Genomic DNA, 24,492 nt, shown 5'->3' with positions numbered 1-24,492 from the left:
TTGATTGCTGTTATGGGTTCATGAAACATTTAACAGTTGCAAGCTGCTCCTGAAATGGTGTCCTTTTCATGTAGTCTTGTATACACTAGACTGGAGTATTTACTTCTTAGTATTGATGCTGTTGTACATCTTTCAACCATTATTTTTCTCTTCTATACCTGGAGAAGCATATGACCTATAAAGAAGTGATACGTTAAAACAAATTCCCAAGTAGCAGTTAATGAAATTGAGCCCAGTTGCTCCTTTTGTTGAGGAATAATTTTATTAAAAATTATAGCTCAAATCATAGTGCATTAGACCACAGTAGTTTTGTCATTTGTAGTTTTGAATTCTATGAGTGTCTGAGCATTTACTTTGCCAGCCCGCAGTAGAAACCTCTACTGCGGCTTTATAAAAGGTGCCCTTATTTTCCTCATTTCTCATACATATGAAAGATTTTGGTAAGTAGCATTTTTTAAATATTCTGGGGGCTCTTAGTTCATGTTTATTTGAGCAGCCAATTTTGATTAAATATTGACTAGACATTGCATTTTATTACATTCTGTTTAGTGTGATAATTTTCCCATCTTGCAGCAGACTTCCATTTTTTCAATAATTCAAGCTACAAGTCTTCAAATTCTTTCACTTCTATTTATACTACTTCTTAGTTTGATATGGAGCCCAGTTCCCACACATTGCTTGCTCCAGTCAAAGCTAAGATCTATTAAATTCTACAGGACTCTCAACATGAATCTGCATTTTGGGCAAGGGGCACTCAAGGTAAGACATGGAGGAACACTGCACATGATTTTCATGTCTTTAGTGTTACTTAGAATGGGGAACATCAGATAGGTGAGAGTTTCCACAAGACTGTCTTTCATTTAATCCTTCAAATATGTGGAATATTTTGCTTAGCATTGCCTCAGTGGGTTTCTTTATTATGATTTGAAGGAGCCTGAATTAGAAGCCTAGATTAATAAGAAGAGAAAATATGTTCAATTAATTCTTTTTCAAGAGAATAAAACATATTCCTTTAATGTGTTAAAAGTAATGCAACGATGAAGTAAACTGGATAGGGAAATGAGCAAGTAAGTTAAAATAGATCAATACTTTTCTGCTGTTTGCTGTTAAAATTCAATTCACACAGTTTTTAAAAATATATTACTGTTGCGTGCCAGAAGTTAAACTAATGGTTAACCCAGCATTCACATGGAATTAACTTTTACAGCAGTGAATTAATATTATTTGTTATCAAGTTAAGGTATATTGAACCAATCTGCTCTGAAGCTTCCAAGTTTAGTTTATATTTTACTCTAATTACCCCTGTTAGTGAAAATAGTGTTTCTAAGATTATTCGTTGACTTGTGTTCACATGTTAGTTAGATTGTCTACTATTTTAACTTCCAGTACTCATAACTATTGATTTTTGTTTGTTTAATTTATTATAAAAATATTATGAAAGTCAATTTTTCAGTTATTTTCTTCCAGTGATAATTCCACTTAATATGCTAAATCGTAATATTCCAGTTTTTATTTCTTGCTTTTTTTTCCTTTGAAAGAGTAAATTGGGTAAATGGAACATTTTATTATAGATAACTAATTCTTATAATGCCCATTATCTTCAGGATATTACTTTTACTAGTCATTATATTGCAAAAGGCATATGAATTTGAATTCACCTCTACTCATAAGTTTGTACAGAAGGCTTCATCTACATTTTTTGGCTCTGCTTCCCCTCCCTGCACTGTGTTCTGCTCCTCAGTTTCTCCTTTTACATGTGAGTTGAAGGTACCTTTTGGTTTGATATTTTGGGATTTTTAGTCTCATTTTTAGAGGCTTTTTGGTGCTACAGAGATCCCCAGATTCCCTGGGGCAGCTCTGCCTGGGTGAAGACACAAGCTCACACTATCAGAGGTCTTTAGCTGGGAAGGCAACCTTTTTTGTCTCGGGACACCTACCTAGCTAGTCTGCACTAACACTTTTAGTGGCTTGGAGACCGTGCCCCTGGTAGCACTAATCGCTCTTGGTCATACCGGAGCTTGAGCGCAGGCTCTGTGGCAACCGTATTGGTCCCAAGGTCTTTATTGACTGCTGTTTGGGTATCTCCCAAGGACGAGGGAGGAGCTGTGGGGGTGTGGGATCTTGGACTTTAATTCAATCTGACTGACAGCTGAAGAACAAGCATCTGGAGCTATTTTACAGTACATGCTTGCTTGATTCAGTAGTCGTCACCATCTTCCAGCTGCTGTTTCAGCTGAAGTAGGCACAGCACCACCAGAACTGCGAGTACTGCTCTATTGTAGTTTATGGAAGACATGGGGGGGGGAGGTTAATTGCCTTTTAGGATATTTCTGAGGCTTGGATTTGGATCCCCCTACCTCCAAAAACCCTTTTCCAACATTTTAAAAATATTTATTTAGCTCTCCCAGGCCATTTTTGGTGCCAAAATGCTGCTGTGGCAGTCATATTTTTTGATCTGATTTTAAAAGCCTCTCTCTGCCTCAAAAAAACCTCAATTTTTATTAAAATCATTAGAGATGGACTCCTCGGGCTGTTTTACCACTGATTCATGCCAAATTTGAACTGGCCGGCTGATTGAGGAGTGTCCTTGTTCTATGTATTATGAGGCACGTGAAAGGGGGGGGGGACGGGAGCTCTGAGCTTAGCCGCCTCTGGTCTCTCCAGGGCGATGTAGTTGCATGTGACTAATTTTTCGGGGAAAAATTCCCCCCTGGAGCCCTCAGACAGCAACATGGCATCTTTAGTGAAGCGCAGCCACACAGATGCCTCTGAGCCCACGAAGAAACATGGGGGGATCCCTGCAGTTATTCAGAGGACATCCAGTTAAGGAATATATCACAGATTTTGTCAGGCTTATGTTCAATGCTTATATGTGCTATTGGGACCCTTCTGTGCCGTCTGGGATCACGTCAGTTGTTACGCATGAGGGTTTTCCCTCACAGAACATGGCTTTCCCCCTGTTAGTTCCTCCTCAGAAACCAGACATCCAATCAGAGAAGGACTGGGATGACTGGGGGGTCAGAATCAATGACTCTATTCCCTCAAAATGATTCTTCAGTTTTGGAGGATTCAGGGGCCCTGGCAGGGGTCACAATACAGGACCTGATGCTGGCCCTGGACCAGGGGAAGGACCTGATGCTGGCCCTATGTCAGGGAAAGGATCTGTTCAAGCCAGCAGCTTTTCCTGGAGGTCATCACAGAAATCTTATGGGTATTGAAGCTTGAGTCTCTGCTGCTCAGCACTGTCATGAGCAGCTCTAAGCCTCAGACCAACTTTTTTTCCTTTGCATCCAGATATTATAATGATGTTAACGGAGCACTGGGATACTATCATGGTCCTGGCAACCCACAAGGGATCTTCCGAAGTTGGATCTGCTGGCTCCTGATTTCCAAGAACTGTTTATCCCACCTAAAGGATGCCTAGGATTGGAGGGTGATTTAGTCTTTAAAAGACAATTTGAGACTTTGACTCGGGGGGCTAAAGGCAGCAGCAGCAGCAGCTTCTTTTGTCACATGTGCCTGCTATACTATCCTGCAGCAGGATGTGACAGTGGAGGAGGACACATACCCCCAGTTACTAATTTTGGGAATGGATTATGTAGCAAATGCTCTCTGATGTGTTCAGGGTCATGAGCAAAGTCTCTGCTTATTCGTCCTCTGCCCGCCGAATGCTCTGGATCAGGCAATGGGTGGGAAATTCTTCTTCCAAGGCTGTTTTGAGTAGACTACTTTTCAAGGGCTGGATGATCTTTGGCAAGGGGCTGGATGATCTTATGGTCAGTGAGACAGATTGTCACCTTAAGTCTTTGCCAGATAGTAGACCACGTGCCCCAGGAGAGACAGTTTCATCAGTACTCAGCAGGGTCCTCTTCTCAGAGATCATTTAATGGTCCTTGACAGAGGTTTTGAGGCTCTAGGTGAGCTTAAACAACAGGTTCATGCACTTCAGCAGCCTCCAAGAAGTCACAATGATGCCGGGCCAGTAGCTGAACTCCCATGGATTGGAGGAAGGTTGTTGGCTTACTTGGAGGCCTGGGTGCTGGATATCATTCAAGAGGGCTACAAGTTGGAATTATATCGTGTGTTGCTGGATTTATTTGTAGACTCCCTGGAAGGATGATCAGAGAAAGCGATCAGGGTCTGAGCAATGGTGAAACAACTGGATATTCAAGCCATGGAATTTGTCCCATCTGAAGAATCTGGCTTAGACAGATACTATATATACTTTAACGTGCTCACGAAAAACTCGGACGACTGGAGGCCATTCCTGGTTCTGAACTCAGTCAGAGAGTGCCCCAATTCTGGATGGAGACCGTTAATTTGGTCATTGCTTCATAGGTGCCGTGGGCATTCTAACCTCACTGGATTTGACAAAGGCCTGAGATTCCATATGACGGAGAGACATTTCCAATTTTCAGCAGTCCCATCCTTACTGGCAACAGTGCCTCACACCTTTACCAAAGTGATGGTCATTGTAGCAGTGCACTTGTGCAAAACAGAGATCCAGGTACCATATTTACTTGGACAATTGGTTGATCTGAGCCCCTTCCAAGGCCGACTGCGACAAAGCAGTGGTGCAAGTAGTCCAATTGCTGCAGGATCTGGGTTGGATTATCTAATTTTTTGAAAAGCCACCTGGAGCAGACACTATCGGTAGAGTACTTTGGGATCCACTTCAACATAGTGGAAGGTTGTATCCTTCTTCCAGAGCCATGCAAACTGAAGCTACAATGCCAGATTTTGGAGATCATGGTGAACCCAGCTCCCATGCCTTGGCACGATTTCCAGGTGCTAGAGTCAATTTTAGTGACCATAGAGATTGCTCACCTATGCCCCCTTTAGGATGTGCTATTGTCCTGTTGATCTCTGCAGACAGATTACCTCCAGATGCCGCTGGCTTGGCCGGTGGGGGTGCTTCAAAGTTTGAGTTGCTATCGAAAGGCTTGCCTCTCTGCATGTCCTCTGGGGTGATCCTGACATCAGATTCTAGTCTTTACTACTGGGGTGGGGGGGTGCCATTGGGATGGTCATCCAGTTCAGGGCTAATGGTCGCCCTCTTAGACAAAATGATCCATCAACAGACTGGAGCTGCAGACATTGGAGACCATCCTGGAAGGCAATACGATCAGGGACTTATTGGACAATGCTACAGCTCTGTTCTTGGACAATGCTATGAGTCTTGCATATGTTAACAGACAGGGAAGCACCAAGAGTGCTCCATTGAGAACAGAGGCTCAGTTGTTTCCACCTACAAGCACTAGCAGCAGCTCATGTAATGAGAGTGTACAGTCAACTATTTCAGCCTGCAGACCCTGGATCTGGGGGAGTTGTCTTTTTCCTGGAAGGCTTCAATAGCATGATTGTGCATCAGTAGGGACGTCCGAAGTTCTGATGGCATCAGCAGCCAACAAAAAAGTATTTAGCTTCTTCAGCCAAAGAGTCGAGCCAGGAAGCACCAGCATGGATGCTCTAGTACAATCTTGGCCAGAGAAGGGATTGTTGTGCGTGATTCTCCCATGGCCCATGGTTGCTCCAGATTGGCTACATAGACTGTTGTGTGTGGATCTGATTTATCTTCAAAGACAAAAATGTCTCAAACTGACGTTTCATTCAACTCTTCTCTCGCAGGGGCCAGTGGCCATGAGGGATCCTGAATGCTTTGGGCTTAAGGCATGGCTCTTGAGCACACAGCCTTAGCGTGCAAGGGATACTCGGAGATGGTTATGACTACTCTCCTAAAATCTAAGAAACTGGAGACCATTGCAGCCTGGAAGATTTTTCAGGTTAAGCAGAATGTGGAGCCTTTTCAGGCTCTGCTGTCGTTGGAGAAACGGAAATTCAGAAATACTCACAGTTGGTCCTAGCGTTTCTTTAGGATGGGCTCGAGAAGGGCCTAGCAGTTGGTTCCCCCAAAGTTCAGGTGGCAGGACTTTCTTGCTTTAAGGTCAAGAGGAGAAAGTTTCTATGGCTTCACATCTGATGTAGGCCAGATACTTTAAGGGAGCGATGCGGCTACATCCTCCTGTGTGACAATTGTTCCCGACTTGGAATGTTAACATTGTTTTGTATTCTGTCAACAAGGTTCCTCATGAGCCCTTGCAAGAGGCATTGCTGATGGATCTTATTGTTTAGCTATCGCCTCGGCAAAAATGGTCTCTGAGCTGCAGGCTCTATCATGCAGAGAATATTTCCTCAGGTTTACAAAGACAGGGGTCTCGCTATGCACAATACCTTCTTTTTTAGCAAAAGTGGTCTCGGCTTTCCACGTAAAGTCTGGCTGCCCACGTTCCAGGTCATGGGTTCAAAGAAAAAGGTCAAAATCTTGACATTGCTAGATATTAGGAGAGTTCTTCTTCATTATCTCGAGGTGATGAATAATTTTTGTCTCAGATTATCTTTTTGTATTAACAAGTCCTAGCTGCCTGAAGAAGCTGGCTTCTAAGGCTTCCATTGCAAGATGGATTCGTATGGCTATTTCTTCAGTGTTCATCGGATGTGGTAAGCAACCACCAATTTGTTTGAGAGCACAGGAGTATAGCTTCTTCATGGGCGGAGTCTCAGGCAGTTTTACCCATGGAGAGATTTATAGGGTGGTTACGTGGTCCACACTCCTTATTTTCATGATATTTTACGATGTGGTAACTCTGGACGCTGCTTTTGAATCCTTGGTACCAACATCAGGCTTATCTGCACCGCTTTGGTATGCCCACTGTTTGAAGACTCGTATATCTTTTGCACTAGAAGGGAAGATTAGGTTCTTACCTTGATAATCTTTTTTTCTAGTTGAAAGGCATACAAGTCTTGAAGGCCCACCCTGTCAGACTTACATGTATGAGACAGGAAGCAGGCTAAATTTATGTATTTCTAGATGCTTGGCTTTCTCTTGTCAAACAGGTCTGAAGAGTGATGATGGTCTCCACAGTGTCCAGAGAGAATGCTCCTTGAGAGGGGAGGGTTGTTGATAGCTATCTATTGTTAACCCCCCCCCAAAAGTTTTATCAAATGGTGGATTGTGGAAACTACATAAGTGTTAGCGATAGTTGCACTCAGGTAGGTGGCCTTTTGGGTTCCATCTTGGTTTTTTATGTCGCTACTAGCTGATCACCCAGCGTTGCCCGGATATCACAATCTCAGCAGCAAGAACGGCCCTCTCAATGTCTCAGCAAGCCCCAAAACTATGGATTAGACACTTATCTTTCATATCCTATAGTTGGGTCTCATGCTGTTGTACTGTCTGTGGAGCTCTAGATGTAGCAGCTCTTTTTTTCATATCCTGTAGTCGGGCCTTATGATGCTGGACATAGTCTGAAGCTCTAGATGTAACTGTTGGAAACTTGCCTTACGTTTCCTTGGAGGCATTGTTACAACAATCACAGCACAGTGTGACATCATTCCCCAAGCTTCACACAATTGGTCAAAGCAATATCTGTCCTTTTCGATGATTCATTTAGATATCAACCCCTTCCCACCCCCACAGTGTTTGTTCCCAGATAGTAAGTGATATGTATACCAAGTTTAGTTGAAATCTATCCATGTGTTTCGGAGTTATGCTGGAACATACATACATCCGATTTTATATATATCTATTATAATAAAACGCTAAGCGCGCATGCGCACTCCTACCTGCGTGATCCGTGATCCATAGGTCCCTGGCCGGCAGGAATGCGCATGCGTGCTTAGGGTTCTATTAGCTTTGGAGGAAATAAGAAAACAGCCCCACACTCGCGGACCCCAAGGTATAAGCTGCGAGTCCCCAGGACTGTCTTCTGCAGCTGTGCTGTGGCAATTGCGGGGTTAAGCGCCACGTTTTAGCGCTGATTTGAAGGGAGGTGTGGGGAAGCGTTTGCAGCTTCTGCTGGCAGCGCCGGAGCTCGGGCCTGTCACCCTTATCTAAGCGCTTCCCAACACCTGCCTGCACTTGCACACAGCAGCAGCAGGGCCGTCGTCGAAGGGAGCACAAAACATGGCAGAAAGTGAGAGCAGCATCGACTAGTGCTGCCCGATTCAGGGAAAAAAATTTCGATTCGATTCAGCCTACTGAATTGGTTTTTCGATTCGATTTGATTTTCCTGCCCAATTGGGTGTTTTTTTCAAACATCCTGGTGGGTTTATTTTATAGCTTCTTCACCCCCTTTGCCTTCTCCTAACCACACTGGCTCTGTGATGTAAACAAAATAAACAAACAAAAAAGACTTTTCCTCTCTCTCTTAAATCCTAGCTCACATTTGCGGTCTAACACCAGTTCTGGCAGGATACATGTTTCAAATCTGACATATTGTAATCACAAGAAAAAATACAATTAGTTTTTCTACCTTTTGTTGTCTGGTCATTCAAATCTTGTTGGTCCCAGGCTCTGGTTGTCTTCTGATAACTTGCTTGCCAGGGTCTCCTTCTTTCTTCTTTCTCCGTTCTAACCATCCATCTGCCATCTTTGTCCTCCCCTTCCATTTCCCTTCCCTCCCCCAGAGGTCTGGCATCTTTCTTTTTTTTTCTTCTCCATCCACAGATCCATCTTTTCTTAACTACCCTTTCATCCAGCATCTCTCTCTTCTGCCCCACCACCCCAGGGTCCACCATCTCTCCCTTTCTTTTCCCAACTACCCTCCTATCCAGTATCTCTTATCCCCCCTCCACACCATCCCTTATGTCCAACTTCTCTCTCTTTCTGTTCCTTCCCTCCCTAAATCCCATTGTCCATCATCTCTCTTCCTTTCCTCTATTTTCAGACTCGTTATTTCTTCCCCTCCAAAGTCCGGCATATGCACGTCTCTTTGAACCCCCCCCTTCCCTCCCTCCCTCCCTCCCTCCGTGTACTTCTACACCAGGGCCCCCTTCCCTGGTCTGTCCCCCCCTTGAAGGCCTGCACCTACCCGTGAAGACCTGTACCCCGCTCGAAGGCCTACATCCCCCCCAAAGACCTGCCTGCCTGTCCCCCTTGAAGGCCTGCATGCCTGTCTCCCTCCTTTGAAGGCCTGCATCCCCCCCCCCAAAGGGATGCCTGAACCCTCTGAAGGCCTGTTCTCCCCCTTTGAAGGCCTGCATCCCCCCCGAAGGCCTGCCTGCCTGTCCCCCCTGAAGGCCTGTTCCCCCCCTTTGAAGGCCTGCATCCTCCCGAAGGCCTGCCTGCCTGTCCCCCCCCCCCTTTGAAGGCCTGCATCCCCCCAAAGGCCTACCTGCCTGTCCCCCCCTTTGAAGGTCTGAATCACCCCCCGAAGGCCTGCCTGCCTTTCCCCACCTCCTCTGAAGGCCTGCCTGCCTATCTCCTCTGAAAGCCTGTACCCCCTCCCCTGAAAGGCTGCACTCCCCCCCCCCCCAAAGGACTACACCTCCCCTCTGGAAGGCCTGCTGTCCCCCTGGCCTCCAGAATCAATCTCCCTAACTTCAGCAGCCTGAAATAAGATTGCTGGCGCTAGCGATCTTTGCAAGCTGATGAACGGCTTCGGAGCATCTTCTCTCTGCCGCGGTCCCGCCCCTTCTCTGACGTCAGAGTGAGGAAGAAAGCAGAGACAGCGCTGCACAGGGAAATGGAGAGGGAGAGAGACAGAAAGAAAAACAGACAGACATATATTCTAGCACCCGTTAATGTAACGGGCTTAACGACTAGTATATATATATAGTTAATGTAACGGGCTTAACAACTAGTGTATATATATAGTTAATGTAATGGGCTTAATGACTAGTATATATATATATATATACACTAGTCGTTAAGCCCGTTACATTAACGGGTGCTAGAATATGGCGCTATCTCTCTCTCTCTCTCTCATATATATAGGCATTGATTTTCTTTAATTGTAATTGATTAAGAGTAGAACAGACTTGACTGTCAGGGATTTCGGGCTATCATCTGCTTTGGTATGAGCTAAGGAGCAGAACACAGTGCAGGGATGGGGAAGTGGAGCCAATAAAATATAGATGATGCCTTCTAAACAAACTCACAGGTAGAGGTGAATAACCCACTGGTTCAGGACTTGTATGCCTTTCTACTAGAAAGAAAATTATCATGGTAAAAACCTAATCTTCCTTTATTCACAAATTCTACCTATAGTTGATTGGCCATTTATTGAGGAAAACTGGAAGCCAAATGAACATTTTTTGCCTTGATTAACCTGTTGTCTTCTCTGAAGGGGTTTTCTTCATACAGACAGGTTTTCTGCAGACTGCTGTTGGATTGTAGTGTAAGTTGATAGAGAAATGGGCTATTTTCCTACTTTTAAATGCATCTACAAAGGATTCTTATTGTTTCTGATCAGTATATGATGGAACACATGATATTTCACAGTCCTTATTTAGGAGGGAATGCAATTTTAACAGCCAAAATAAACATTAACTTGTTTCAAATCCACTCTCTTAATCTAATGACTAAAGTAAATGAAATAGTACTATCAAAAATAACAAATTATATGTCTAGTCATTAAACTCTCATTAAAGCCCCTCCTTTTTTTACAAAACCTTAGTGTGGTTTTTAGCGCTGGCCGCAGCGGTAACAGCTCCGATGCTTATAGAATTCCTATGAGCATTGGAGCTATTACCACTGCAGTCGGCGCTAAAAACTGCACTACTGTTTTGTAAAAAAAGAGGGGGGGGTAAGTTTTATTAATATTTTGTGGAGTAATATTGAGGCAGAAAGCAATGTCACAGATGGACAAATCAGACATATTATTTTCTATGTAATTGCTCTAAAAATACAGGTAGTGTCTACATTTTTCAGTGTGGACTAGCAAGTCATCTATTTTTAATGAAAATTAAAAAATAGAATATTTTAAAAAATGTATTAAACATATTTTTTTGTATGTGGATTCACAAAACCTGGATGCTTTTTTATTACTGAAAAAAAACAGGATAAATTCCAAAATGTAAATAATACAGAATAAAACCTATCTATATAATAAAACCGTAAGCGGCGCATGCGCAGTCTTATCAGCGTGCTTCCGTGATCCGTATGTCCGTGGCCGCCAAGACTGCAGCATGCCCCGCTCTTTCTACGGCCCCACGCGGCACTTCACTACATTTTCGCCAGAGCGGTTTGCCAAGATAGGGGAAGCTGAACAGCTCACTCCCGCCTCTGCTCGACTTCCTGTTCACAACCCCCCCCCCCCCCAAACAACCGCATAGGAAAAACTCACTCCCTGCTCTCCTGCCACGGCGTTTGCTTCCTCTACTCGGCACGGCGCTTTACCCGGCAGACATTGAATAAAAGGTTGCCTCCCCCTGCCGCTCTGAATACCTGACCGCCTAACTTTAAACCCGCGGCTGCAGCTGCTTTGAAGACCTGGCCTGGCCGCCTAACTTTAAAACCAGGTATGTAGTTCTTCCTTTCACCTGAACTCGCCTGCTCCCAGTGGGCCAAGAGAGAGGGGGGAGTGGCTGCCGTGGTGATCTGGCCGACTCCCTGGTGACAGGAGCCGCGGCGGCACCTTTAAAGTGAAAAAATAACTGTGGCAAGGGAGCCGGCCAACTGGCAGTTCAAGTTGGAGCTTTGGTCTGGCCTGCTCCCTGCCGTATTGTATTTTTTAGTTGAAAGAAGCGGCGGTGGCTCCTCTCACGATCCCCGCCTGGGTCAGACTTCCGACGCAGGTGGGGATCATGAGAGGAGCCACCGCCGCGTCTTTCAAATAAAAAAATACAATATGGCAAGGCGGGCAGGGAGCAGGCCAGACCAAAGCTCCAACTTGAACTGCCAGTTGGCCGGCTCCCTTGCCACAGTTATTTTTTCACTTTAAAGGTGCCGCCGCGGCTCCTGTCACCAGGGAGTCGGCCAGATCACCACGGCAGCCACTCCCCCCTCTCTCTTGGCCCACTGGGAGCAGGCGAGTGAAGCCCGGTACTTCCGGGTAGCTAAGGGGCGGAGCGCGGCGCGTGCTCAGGGTCCGGGTGGAGAAGCCGGTGCTACAGCCGCTTGCACACATTAGCACTGGCTAACGCAACCCGGGTAAGGGAGGTCAAGTTTGGGAGGATCGCTCAGACTTGGGACTGGCGTTCACCTTCGCCCAGAGGTTTGTCGGCGGTGGGAGGGTCAGGAGCAGGCCAGATCGAGCAGAGCAACGGCACTAAAAGAAGGGGGAGGGGCCAAACGGAGCAGGCCAGATCGTGGTAAGAGAAGGGAAAGGGGGGTGGGGGAAAATGCTGCTACTGCTATACAGGGACTTGGAGGGGAAGGGAAATACCGCTGCTGCTTCTGCACAAGAAAGGGGGGGGATAGGAGGGAAATGCTGTTGCTGCTGCATAGGTAAGTGGTATGGAAATGCTGCTGCACAGGAAAATGGGGGAAAATGACAGACAGACAGCGGGAGGGAGGGAGACAGAAAGAAAGAAAGACACAGGGGCAGGGAGAGGAACAGAAAGACAGACAGAGAAAGGGGGCCATGGAGAGAGAAAGAGAGTCAGCGGAAGGGAGACAGACAGACATGTATTCTAGCACCCGTTAATGTAACGGGCTTAATGACTAGTTTACTATAACACTGGAAGCAAAACTAAGGACAATTTAAGATGACATAGACAGGATAAAGTCTTACAGTTCAGATTCAACATATTTTTTTAAATCTCAGTTGGAGCATATGTATAAGCTTATTATCAAGTTAATGTGTATGTTTTAAATTTTTTTTAGAGCCATTCATTTCTTGTAAGGGAGAATATGCCTAGGTTTTGAACCTAGAATTTTTTTTTCTTTGGCTGGATTTCACCAATTCGTATGACATTTTAGAGAAGGTTTGTTAGGGTTGTGTTAAAAAGAAAAATTTATATAATGTTTATAGTTTATGTAAAATTTGATTACACGCCTATCAAAATTCTAGGCGAAAGTACAATATTGATACAAATAGGGGTACAATAGTTTAAAACAGATATCTTCAAACTAAAGACAAACCATACAGATTATACATGGAAAGGAGGAAGGAACTACAATAAAGTTAAGAAAATAAATATATATATGTATATGTATATGTGTGTGTATATGTGTGTATATATATATATAGATAGATATATAGATAGATAGATAGATAGATAGATAGATAGATATATATATAGATATAGATATATACACACACACATATATATATATAGATATAGTCAAACCTCGGTTTGCGAGTCTTTTGCAAGATGAGCAAACTTTAACTTGCAAACCTAGCGTTGACTCGATAAACGAGTGTGTCATACCACCCCAACCCAGGAACCGGCTTCTCTCCTCCAGCAGACACCGGAATGCACCAAACCACAGGACCTACGTGTGCCGGTGCTAAACGAGCCTGCCGTGATGTTCTGTGCTGGGCTGCTGTGGGGCCTTGAGCATCTGCGCATGCTTAAGGTCTTCTGGCTCCCACCCTCTCCGCAATGCTCAAAGCCTTGCAGTAGCCCAGCATAGAACATTGCAACAGGCTCTTTCAGCACCAGCACACGTAGGTCCTGTGGATTGGTGCGTGCCGGTGTCCGCTGGAGGTAAGGGTTTGGGGGTGGGACGTGGGGGGAGAGAAGCCGGTTCCCGGGGTGGGGTGGTATGGAAAAGAGCATCGCCATTGGCCTTGGGGGGGGGTCTGTTTGGGGATGTGGAATGAATCATCTGAGTTTCCTTTATTTCATATGGGGAAACTCACTTTGATATACAAGCACTTTGGTTTATGAGCATGCTTCTGGAACGAATTATGCTCGCAAACCAAGTACCACTGTATATAAATTTTGATAGAGCACTATCACTGTTCATAATATATATATTATGAATAGTGATAGTGCTCTATCAAAAGTTATAATAGTTCCATGTCTAGAATGTTCAACAAACCTTATTTAACATATATATTGATTCTTTTTAATGTTCTTCATGTGGTTTGACATATGGAACGCTGAAATGTTTATAAGTTATAATCATAATCCTAAAAATTTAAGTGTGTATTTGTGTATGTGTGTTTGTGCTGTATGTTACTGAGTCATCTTCTCTTTGTAAAATACATAAAGATCAAAAATGTTTTTATACTTCACCCATTATAATTTATTTCCTGATTTTCTCTCATTTTGTGACTATTGAAATTGTGCAAAACAAACTACGGTAGCTTTGTAATCTTTCTAAAGGGTGTTTTCAACTCCCAATAGTTGGGAAGTAAGGCCTAGTGTCAGTCAAACGTTTATGGTCTTTGTCCTGAAAATGGCAATGAGAGATCATAATAGGCTAGAGTGGGCTTTGAAGAAACTCCAGTAGTTGGATAATTGGGAAGTAAAGCTAGTGGTGGCCAGATTTCTAATGGTCTGTCCCCAAAATGGCAAAATCAAAACAAAAAGACCTATGATGCTGGAAAGTACACAATATAGTAATAATAACAGCTTATATACCGCAATACCGTGAAGTTTTATAGGAGACCCCTGTGGAGAAACAGGGAACGTGGAAAGTACTTTGAGTAAAGTATAATATAAATATAAATTCTTGTATAATCCCACTTTATTCTGGGACCAGTGGGTTATTTCCATCTACCCGCCAGGATCTGTAGGAAGCCTCAAAACTTCAGAGGCTTTTACCCCCTCCTCCTCATACCTCATCATTGAGCATGCTCCTCTGCTCACCAGTTCTTCTTCCTACAGGCCGGGCTGTAGGAACTTATCTTTTCTGCTCATGATTTGGGACCGGTCCCCACTGTGCGCTTATTTTTCAAACCCACCCATCTTGTTGATTTAATTTCTGGATCTCTACAGGAATTGAAATTGCAGATGGAACAGCTGGGCACTGCTGAATGTTCCTTCATGAGTGACTAGAGGCCACAATCTGCCTCTTTTCCTGATCATTGTAACCTTGTTCGGATTCTTACGGATATCTGGGAGACTCCAGAGGGTCCCTTGAAATGTGCTTGAGCCATGATGTGACTTTATCCCATGGTGCTTTACTTCCCCACAGGTGGATTCCTCGATGGCACATGTCACCAAGCAAACATCTATCCTCAGCGATGGGGGGATGGTCCTGAAGGATTTCGTAGACCGATGCATGATTTCATCCTTAAGCGTCTGTTTGATTTGTCCTTGGCTGGTATTAAAATGGCGTCAGCCTCCTATTTTGTGACTTGGGCATGGGAACCATGGAGGCACTGATCAATGTGGTTCCTTGGGCCAGAGCCTGTATGTGTCCGCTGCAGGATGCTCTGCTTTTGTGCTGGACTCCACAGTAGGACCCATTATATGCACCCCTGCCCTGGATGATGGTGGCGCGCAACAGTCTAGCATGGTGATTGTGTTCTCTCTTGCTGTCCTGGGGACTTCCGCTCCAGATCTCAAATTGGGAGGTCCTGTTTACAGATGTGAGTCTCAAAGGCTGGGGAGCTGTGTGCATGACTGTCCCTGTTTAGGGCCAGTGGGCGTCCTTAGAGCGCAAGTGGTCGATCAATCACCTGGAACTGTGGGCGATTCAGCTAGCCCTTCTCCATTTCAAGGGTCATCTGTCATTGAGCCATCTGTGTATTCTTGGACAGTGCCACGGCGGTGGCTTAATGTCAATCGTCAGGGGAGCACGAAAAGTCCCACTCTGAAGCGTAGAGGCTCAGCTGCTCTTTAAGACACCTTGTGGCGCTGTCTGCAGTGCACAAGGCAGGAGTGGACAATGTTCAAACAGATGTTCTCAGTCGTCAGATGTTGGACCCCAGAGAATGGATCAATGGGGGTTCCCCAGTTCGATTGCAGCCAAGAAGAAAGCCAATTGGTTCTTCAGTCATTGTCGAGAGGCTGGCAGCAAAGGCCTGGACATTCTGGTTCAACCCTGGCCCCAGGAGGGTCTTCTTTGTCTTCCCTCCATGATCCATGATAGGGCGTTTGTGGAGGCAGATCGAGGCTCACGAAGGCTCAGTGATTCTGGTGGCAGCCGATTGGCTGAGACAGCTGTGGTATGCCGGTTCAGCTCCAGCAGGATCGGGGGCTCCAGCTACCTTGTCATTCTTGCCTTCTCACACAGGGTCAAATTGCAATGAAGGATCCAGACCGCTTTGGTCTTGCAGAATGGCTCTTGAGCATGCGGCCTTGACTAGCTGGGGCTATTCTTCGGCGATGATTGCCACTTTGCTTCACAGCAAACGGAAATTTACAGTGGCAGCTTACACGAAGGCTTGGAGGTGTTACCGGGCTTGCTGCGCCCTGAGACAGGTATACCATTCTCTTCCATCAATTCCTCGGGTTCTAGAGTTTCTGCAGGATGGCCTGAAGAAAGGTCTAGCAGCAGCTTCTCTCCAAGTTCAGATTACGGGTGTTTTCGTGTATGGGCCCTCCTTCCTGTTTGTTTTGGTGGATCCAGCCCGCAAAGGTTTGCCAGCTTCTAAGGTGGATTCGCATGGCCATTTCCGTGGCTTGTATGGTGGCCTGAAAGAAGCCCCTCCTCAGGGTGCGGGCTCATTAAATCATAGAAACATGATGACAAATAAAGACCAAATGGCACTTCTAGTCTGCTCATCCACAGTAACCATTATCTTTTTCTCTCTCTTGAATTCAGACAGAGGTGTTTGTCCTCTTGGGCAGAGTCGTCGGCTATTTCTCTGAATGAGATTTGTAGGGCCACTACCTGGTTCTCCTTGTATACATTCACCAAGTTTTACAGGATCAATGCGGCGGTCAAGCAGGATGCTGCATTTCGTGCATCTTGTGTTGGCAGCAGGCTCATCAATCCCACCCTGAATTTTCGGGACTGCTCTGTTACGTCAAGTTTCAAGTTTATTTCAAAATTTGATTTGATCGCAAAATCATAATCCAATGCGATTTACAAATAACGATAAAATCTGGGTAAAAAAGAAAAACATTGATTAAACCAGATAGTTAATACAACATTTGACCAACCAAACACAAAAGGGAAAAAAAAAAGGATTAAATACAATTTGTAAACAAATAAAAAGGGCATAGGTAATGAAACAATAGGATGGGAAAAGGTTATTTGCTCAATTTTCACTTAACACTATTAGTCCACTAAAGAGTATCCTGATTATATAGAATTCAAATAACTCGGTTAAAGGTGTCCTGGAATAAAGTGGGATTGTACAAGAACGAAAGATTAAGTTCTTACCTTTGCTAATCTTCTTTCTTGTAAATCCACACTATATTCCGAGAACATGCCGTATACTTGCTGATTCACCAATTGTCTGTCTTACAAGTACTGGTAAGCTGGATTTCTGTTTTCTGAGTAGCCTTTATAAGAGTGCCATCAGAATGGGTTGAGCACTTAGTTTGGGGGCCCCTAGTTCAGGTGCCACCTTCTGACAGTGCAGGCTGTGTCTCCCTATAGCACTGTTTGCCGTTCAGGTTTCCAAGTTTCATAACCTGTTAATTCGTTTTTCATTGTTGCTGCTGTTGCATTTGTTTATATGAGCAGAATTGATTTGATTGCCAGGGAGTTTTCCCATTCCTCTCTCTCTCTTGTTATTATGCTCTACAGATGTTCCTGGCTGCTTTAAAACTGACTGGTGAGCAGAGGAGCATGCTCAGTGATGAGGTATGAGGAGGAGGGGGTTAAAGCCTCTGACGTTTTGAGGCTTTCTACAGATCCTGGCAGGTAGATGGAAATAACCCACTGGTTCTGGAATAAAGTGTAGATTTTACAAAAAAGAAGATTAGCAAAGGTAAGAACCTAATCTTTCGTTTTAATAATATAGTGATTCCTCGGTGTGAGGTTATGAGCCTTATAGAGCACAATCCTCCATTAATCAGCGGTGTTCAGTATTTCTGCCCGCAAGAATTTACTCCGCCTGTGAATTGAGGTTCAACTACGCTTAGTTTCAGGGAGGCACCCCTTCTTCTGGAACCTCGCCATTGTGAAATGATTTGTATTTGTGTTTATTTATACCCTGCCTTTCCCAAGGCGGGTCACAATAGAATACATACACAAACAGAATCACATACAGTACAACAAATCGAACATGAATAAAATGTAACAGTGATAATGTAAAGCCTCCTAAAATTACAAAGAGGCTACCAATGCCTCGCATCAAAAAAACTATAAATCAAGTCCCATATTTCATCATACAGAAAGAGGTGTTACTTCAACATTTTCTTAAAACTACTCAAACATGTTTGCTGTCGTAAATATCCTGGAAGCTTATTCTACTCCCGAGAACCCACACACGAAAATATGCTAGCTCTAGCCACAGCTATTTCACTGTCAGAATATGGAGGTCATCGTGAGTGACCGAACGCAACATGTGCTGTGGTTCGTATGGCAGAATGTTATCCATCAAATGTTTTGGTGCCTTATGGTGTATACAAAGATACACCATGACCAATAATTTATAAAGGATTCGATGTTCTAATTTTAACCAATACAAAGATATATAACATTCTGTCACATGATCACTCTTTTGTAATTGAAGCAAAGTTCGAACAATCGTGTTCTGGGCTACCTGCAGCACACTCAGTGCTGATGCAAGTATGCCCAGAAGCACCAAATTGCTGTAGTCTAAACATGATAATGCCACACTCTGCAAGACAGTCCTAAACATAGAGGCAGACAAATATAGGTACAAACTGTTCAACAGATGGAATTTAAAAATACCTTTTTTACCACTGCACATACATGCCCCCCTGAACATTAGACAAGAATCTAGTAAAACCCCTAAGTATTTTACCTCCGAGGATATTGCAACAGTAGTGCCTACTAGGTTGATTTTATCAGGAAGAGCATATCCCAATGAACGAACAAAGCATATGACCTTCGTTTTCTGAACACTCAATTTCAATCTATTAATCTCTGTCATGAAATGATGTTATAGGAAAAAGCACCATTATTCTGCTGTGTATAATGCTTCCGGTTCGATTGGGGAAATGCCAGGGTAAGTGCAGGACTTATAACTATGTAATGTGGTGACATCACAAATAGTGCTAGAATTCAATTAACAAAGTATAAAAATAAAAAATAAGAATTGAAACAAATTTTGAAAAATGAAAAAATAAATGTACAACATCCCAGTTCAAATAATGGAGTTTGACTCGGTAAAATTATTCAGTCCAGCAGATTTTACAGAATCTAATTCAAAAATCTAAAATTACTCTCAAAGTTGAATCTGAGCCATTTTATCACCTATGAAGCCAATAGGAATCTGTTCAATAATAAACCATTTTAATTCCTCAAAAACATGGCCCTTATCATACAATATGGTACCAGATGAGCTGTGACTGTAGTTTACTCTTATGTTCCTGGGACAGACTGAGGGACTGTCAAGCTCAATATCATGTTTCCAACCGTAGCCAATCCAAGTTACAAGTACCTGGTAAGATCCAAAGTGAACAGATTTTATGCTTTTTATCCCAGGAATAAACAATGAATTTTCCCAAGTTCATCTTAATAATGGCCTTTGGACTTTAGGAACTTGTATAAACCTTTATTAAATCTTATAATGCTAACCACTTTTACCACATTCTTTGGCAACGAATTCCAGAATTTAATTACATGTTGAGAGAAGATATATTTTCTCTGATTTGTTTTAAAAATGTACAATTTGTTGGTTTCATTGTGTCCCCCCCGAGACCTTGTACCTTTGGAAAAAATAAACAAGTGATTTACATCTACTTCTTATACTCCACTCAGTATTTTATAGATCACTATTGCTTTAGCCTGTTACAATTATTACAGTAATGGGTGCTAGAATAGCCTCACCTATATCCTGACCCCGACCCCACCCATGGCCCTCCATCTGGCCTCCTGGACTCCCATTACTTACCCGAGGCGGTCCTGACGTACCAACCCCTCTTCCCTCAGTGCCCCAAAGCAGCAGCGGTGCTACCATTTCCATCTCTCCCTTTCCCCCTTTCACACCCTCTCTGACCCTGTTGCACCCCTTTTGCCATCTTTCCCTTTCCTGTCCCCTCCGTCCTTCCCCAAGGCCATCTCTCTCTCTCCTACTCCCGTTGTACAGACAGGCAGCCTTGAATGCTTGCAGGGTCTGCTGGAGTATATTAGGGGGGGGGGATAGATTCTGTAAAAGTACAGAATTACCAGCGCTTTTTCTTTGTTTTTGTTTTTTTTTGTGAGCTATCTAGTCTCCAGAGTGACAATTCTTCATTTAGGGTAGGCGCCCGCCGGCCATTCTTCTGGCCACGTGCCCACTTCCCCCAAACCGGAAACAGGAACCGCAGTCAGAGGTGTGAAGGCGCCAATGTGGGCTGACAAAACGAAATCCAAATCCTGCGCCGGCCATTCTTCCGGCCGCGTGTCCGCTTCCTCCAAACCGGAAACAGGAACTGCATTTAGAGGCGGGAAGGCGCCGACGTGGGCTGACAAAACGAAATCCAAATCCTGCGCTGGCTCCAGTCCTGCCAGGCCATTTTGCTCGGGCCGCTTTGGTGAACTGGATGGAGGACTTGTAGAGCAGGGAGGACAGCGCTTTGCAATTTCTCTTCCGGCCGCTGGCACTGGTAAGCACGCATACACACTCTTGCCGCCACAGACATACTGATCAGAGATCACGGAACACGCAGGTAAGAGTGCGCATGCGCGGCTAGGGTTTTATTATATAGGATTCTAGTACAAAAGTCATGAGTCTTGAACCTGTTGGTTATTCATTTCTAATTGCGAGTTGTGTAGAAAGCATCATCTGTATTTTTCAGCTCCGCCTCCTGTATCACTGGGCTGGGCTGTAACTCCTCAGCTTCTCCTACACTCGAGGTTGAAGGCATCTTTCTGATCTGGTTTGATTTTGGTTTGTTATTTTCAGGTTTTTATCCTGATTTTGAGGCTGCTCAGTCCCTCTTATGGTCTGTCTGGCAGCCTGAATAAATAAGTATCTGAGCTATTTTTACTTGCTTATCTGAGGCAGTAATCTTCTCCATCTTTCAGATGTTGCACTGCATCACCAGAACTGTGAGTACTGACCATTGTGGTCTATAGGAGAAATCAGGAGTTTCTAATTGCCTTTCTGGGGCTTGGATTTGGGTCCCCTACCTCCAAGAACCCCTTTCCTGATTTTTTTGAACTTTTATTTAGCCTAGGGCAGTGATAGCTAACCTTTTTGAGCCCGAGTGCCCAAACTGCCACACAAAACCAAAGAATTTCCTCAAAGTGCCAGCACGTCAATTAAACCTTAATAACAAGATTTTAGTAACTAAAAACTCTTTATAAAGTTGCCTGAACTATGTAACATCATTTTTAAAGGTTGGAATCTTTGTATTGTCAGAGAATCAACTTGATTCACAATCCTTTGGTTTTCATTTCAATTTATTGGCAATTTATAATGTTTTAATGATTTCATTCAATTTAATTAATTTAGGAAGAATTTGATTCAGTTACACAATATATTTTAAATGTATTATTCACATAACATGTCAAATGCATCCTGAGTAAAAAAAAAGATAAACTTCTTAAAACTGTTAACTGTGTCAAGACTCGGTGTGTATTCACAAAGAGTCTATACATGTTTTTTTGTAAAATTTACAATCAAATTAGAAAATAGTTAAATCATTACATTTCTAATAATATGATGTAAAGAAAACAAAAGAGCTTTCAATTAAACCAACCGTTTTTATTGGAAATTCCAGATTGGAATACAACAGGGCCATGTAAAGTCCCTTTTTTAAATAACATCTTTAAATAATATTTAAATAACTTAGAAAGTGTCTTAACTGCAAACTGAAAATACTGCTTCATGTAAACATATGCATTGGGCATGCTCTGAAAAAAATTAATGTGATTTTTGTTGTTGCATGCATGCTGATAACTTGTCAATCCTTGGCTCATAGTGCGTTAATTTCAGAGCAACACATGCAGCACTCATGTCATCCATTAATCTGTTTCTAGCATCAGATTTTATATGATTCAAAGCCGAAAACAGCTGCTCACAAGCATAGGATGACCCAAACAAAGTAAGAAGAGCAATCCCAAGTGCTTTCATGGACTTAAAATTGTCTGGCAGAGAATTCCACGCTTTTAGGATTTCATTTTCAGAACTTCTAGCAGTGATTTAATTTGTCACCCTTTCACACTCAATACGTTCAAGAGCCGCACGCAGGTCATTGAATTTACTTTTCCAGATAGAGCTTTCTTGAAATTCCAGTAGCTCCATTTCCAAATTTTGAATATCCAACCACTGTAAGCAGGAAAGATCAAGATCTTCAAATGTGGACTTTTCTGGGGAAGTTATAAATGAAAGGGTTGTCTCCATCTTACGGAACTGAGAAAATCTTTTACTAAAATTCTCCTTTGCTTCGGCTACAATGGTGGAATATGCTTTGTGGATTTCCTGGTGTTTTTTATGACTGTCCACAAATGTTGTAGAATTATCCAAATGTATTTTTAGGTTGGGAAAATATTTTAGCTGTCCACTCTCAAGGTCTTTTTCAAAAACATGCAATTTTCTCTCAAAAGCTTTGATGTCACTAAACATGCTTTCTGCTGTTTTTCCCATGCCTTGTAATTTTTTGTTTAGTACATTAAAGTGGTTAGTAAAATCTGTAAAGAACATGAGGTTGGTAAGCCAGGCCATGTTGGTGAGCTGAGGATAGTCTTCCCCCTTTTCGTTCATAAATAGCCTAACTTCTTCCAAGCAGGCCACAAATCTCTCTAACACTCGTCCTCTGCTCAGCCACCGGACATTATTGTACATCAGTAAAGTGTTATATTGTGCCTGAACCTCATCAAGAAGGGCTTGAAATTGTCAAAAATTAAGAGCACGCGCCATGATGAAGTTCACCATTTTTGTTACATCTTTGAGGACATCGTCAAGTTTTTTGCTGCTTTCTTTGGCGCAGAGAGCCTCTTGATGTATTATGCAGTGAAATTGAATCAGTGGATGTTTTGCTTCCTTACAAAGAAATTAATGAATCCTGATGTTGTCCCCACCATGCTAGGTGCTCCATCGCTAGTAACTGAAACCACTTTTTCTGGACTTATGTCTACTGATGAAAAAGCCTCCATCACAGCATTGTGGATATCTATCCCTTGTGTTCTTCCAGGCAAAGACAGCAGTTTACCAGCTCTTCTCTCATGATGTCACCAGTAGCATAACGCAAAATGAGCGCTAGTCTTGCATGGTTAGTAATATCTGTACTTTCATCCAAGCACATGGAGTAGAAGGGTGCTTTTTGTAAGTCGCAAGTAAGCTGTTGACTAACATCAGCAGCCATTCGCAGAACCCTATCTTTTGCAGTATTTCTGCTTAGCGGCATCTCAGAGATGCGCTGCACAATTTTATCCTTGTTTTGGAAATCATGGAAGAGTGAATTGCTTCCAGCCAAAATTGATAAAATCTCCATCAGAGAGGGGCTTACCATGTTTTGCCATGCACAGTGAAATTTGAAAGCTGGCAACTGTAAGATGATTAGTTTTTGAAAGATAGTTGCTAAAACTAAGAGACTGGGAGTGATATTTCTTTAATTTTCCTACAAGGAACTCTTTTCTTTGAGCTAAACCAAGTTCAGCAACACTGTTATGGTTTGTCTCAAAGTGACGTTTGACACTTGATGTGCGAGACACAACACTTTCATTACACATAATACACAATGCTTTCCCACTGCGTTCAATCACTCCATATTTCTCTGTCCAGGCCTCTTGGAATGGACTTCCACTATCTGTTTTTGCTGTACTCATTTTCTTTGTTCAAGACTTCAAGTCTACAAAAAGATAAAATTTGTATAATAAAAAAAATCTAATGAAGTGCTGTATACAAATCCGTCCCCATAAAAAAATATGTGATTGGGGAATTTTACTAATTGTAGACATCCGTTTTGGTCAAAAAATATACTATCCGGGTGAAAACCGGACTTGTGCAACTTGAGTGTATGGGAAAAGGACTTTTATTTTTCATTATTGGAGCCTTTGTTATTTTATTTTGATGTTTACAAAATCACTGTGAAGGGCCACATATACACTTTACAGTTTTTTGCTATATTGAGTTTTCCATAAGGTACAGTGCAGAGGATTAGTGTGTTGGTTGTTCACAGAGAGCCCAGCCCTCCTCTCAGCTTACTGAACTTCTCTATGCAATCATCATAAGCAGCTTTTTTATTTCCTCAAATTTAGCATGTCCCCCATGGAAGATACAGAGGTTTTTACAGAGGAGCACATTATTAGACACATTAACATCCCCCCATATCCTCACCTCTAGCATGGGAGCACTAGGAACTGTTCCTGATTACAGATGTCACATGTGGAGTCACACTACAGCCTCACTGAGTTCCTGTGACAGACTCAGTGTGAAGCTTCTCTTCCTCCCCCCACTTCCCCCTCACACACTGCCTGGCTCATAGGATACTAAGGGGAAGACAGGCAGGCTAAACATCCACTCATAGGACTGCCGCCAGCACAGGATGATTTGCCGCGGCCCACCGGGACAATGCCCGGTCCTCCCAATGGCCAGTCCGGCCCTGTTGCCAGGTGAGCTGCAAAGCAGACACCAGCACACTCGCCTCCCGCCGCGCCGCATATCTTAATTGCGGACTAGAGAGTTGCGCGGGGACAGAAATCTCACCCGTCCCTGCCAAAGTCTCACCCGTCCCCACCCATCCCCGTGAGGAATCCCTCCATCCCCACCCGTCCCCGCCCGTCCCCTTGAGGAATCCCCT

The 24,492-nt window shown here is 43.5% G+C and overlaps 1 protein-coding gene across 12 annotated transcripts in view; it reads left to right on the top strand.

The window, feature by feature from the left end:
• The window catches only part of C2CD5 (C2 calcium dependent domain containing 5), a 377,832-nt gene that overhangs the window by 144,366 nt on the left and 208,974 nt on the right, over nt 1-24,492 (top strand). The gene's annotated exons all lie outside the window — the stretch shown is intronic.

This window comes from Geotrypetes seraphini, chromosome 7 (assembly GCF_902459505.1).
Source record: "Geotrypetes seraphini chromosome 7, aGeoSer1.1, whole genome shotgun sequence".
Lineage (NCBI taxonomy): Eukaryota > Metazoa > Chordata > Amphibia > Gymnophiona > Dermophiidae > Geotrypetes > Geotrypetes seraphini.
This window is presented reverse-complemented; position numbering and strand designations above follow the sequence as displayed.